The 1,788-nt window shown below is 37.1% G+C and overlaps 1 non-coding gene across 1 annotated transcript; it reads left to right on the top strand.

Moving 5' to 3' along the window:
• Positions 1–1,224: 1,224 nt before the first annotated feature.
• LOC113705179 (small nucleolar RNA R71) lies at positions 1,225–1,331 on the top strand. Its single transcript, XR_003451827.1, has one exon. It is a non-coding gene; the product is annotated as a small nucleolar RNA R71 (small nucleolar RNA).
• The last annotated feature ends 457 nt before the right edge of the window (positions 1,332–1,788 follow it).

The raw sequence follows: 1,788 nt of genomic DNA, 5'->3' as shown, positions 1-1,788 counted from the left end.
ATTGAGCAAGGAATTGAGGAGAGAGAGTGGAGGAATTTTCTGGTCTTGCTCTTCCTTTGTTGCTCGGCTGTTTGTGAGTATGAGAGGAAGGAAATGCTGATGGTATGAGCTTCTACGGTAAGCTTAAAACGTGTGGCTCAATTGTACTCAAAGTTGTCCACTAAAATAATGCACGTACGCGTGCGTTTCGTGCTCGATTCCTCGCGGGTTTATTGCACTAGTGCACTGAACCTCTAATGCACTTACATTCATATTATTATTATTCACTCTTAATAGTCCCAAAATAATGGCCTAAGGTTCCTTAATTACTCGCGTGCGTAAAAACGCGTATTTCCAATTTAAGCGCGAGATAGTGAAATTTCTAAGAAGTTCCTATGACGGTAATATAACTAATTAACCTTTGAACACTTAAATGTAAAAATACCTATTTTGAGACTAATGCTCAAGTCTCCAATTTTTCAAGTTTATTGTATTCTCGAATCGATTATTTACTCCAGTCGCGTATTTACTATTTTCACTTAATGAGCCTTCAGAAATTAAATTTCGAAACGAGTCACTTTAAAAATATAACTAAGCTGTGGATACATTTAATTAGGCCTAAAAAGGTTAGAAAATAATAATCAGAGCATTTGGCCAAATAAATAATTAAATGAGTTAGAATTTGGAGTTTAAATTAAATAATTTTTTTTGTGAGTCTTTACACAGTTAATTATGATTAGAAAATCAAAAGTGATAAATAACAGCATAAAATTTGGTTGCCTATTTCTCCCATAGCTGAGATTAGGGTAATCTCTCCAGTCCGGATTGTATGTATTCAAATACGGATCATATGACTTTTTTGGTGCGGGTACGTGACCAGTCATGTTTACTTGCTCCGCACTCTCTTCTTGAATCATTGGACACATCTCTGTAGAATATTCCGTGGCAATACAAATCCCACACACCTTGGCTTGTGGTGTATTTTCTACAGCCAATTACCTAACAAAAGATGTTAACTCGGATAACTACTGTTGGATAGAGGATGTTTCTATCTCATTTATTCTATGAATCGGGACATCCTCCCTTGTACTAAACTGTTGCAAGTTCTCGTCCATCCCTTCAATCAACTCCCACGCTTCTCGAGGAGTCTTGTTCACCAACGCCCCTCCACTTGTAGTATCAATAATATTCCTATCTCTGAAAAGTAGCCCTTTGTAAAAGTACTAGATGAGTAATTGCTCACTTATTTGGTGTTGAGGGCATTTGATGCATAACTTCTTGAATCTCTCCCAGTAATCATAGAGCGACTCTCCTGGATGTTGTTAGATACCGCATATCTCCTTCCTCAAACTTGCAGCTCGAGATGCAGGAAAATACTTTTCTAGAAATTTTTTATTCAGCTGCTCCCAAGTGATGATACTACCTGGAAGGAGATAGTACAGCTAGTCTTTTGCTAAGTCCTTGAGAGAGAAGGAGAATGCCCTCATTTTTATCTGTTCTTCCGTAATTCCTGAGAATTTCATACTGTTGCAAACAACATCGATCTCTTGCAATTGCTTATGAGGCTCCTCACCTGATAAACCATGGATAGATGGTAAAAGATGAATTAAATCAGATTTTAATTCAAATGCGGTGTTGTCATTTAAATTCGAAAAAATAATGCATAAGAGCTACTGATTTAAATTAGGAGCAGTCAACTCTCTTAATGTTCGTGCATTAGCCATAGTGACTTCTTCTTGATCCGAGTCACTCGAAATATCACCAAGCGAGCTTGTTGATTCAACTTTCAGATCAAGTCTCTGAGATGTA

This window comes from Coffea arabica, chromosome 8e (genome assembly GCF_036785885.1).
Source record: "Coffea arabica cultivar ET-39 chromosome 8e, Coffea Arabica ET-39 HiFi, whole genome shotgun sequence".
Taxonomy (NCBI): Eukaryota; Viridiplantae; Streptophyta; class Magnoliopsida; order Gentianales; family Rubiaceae; genus Coffea; species Coffea arabica.
This window is presented reverse-complemented; position numbering and strand designations above follow the sequence as displayed.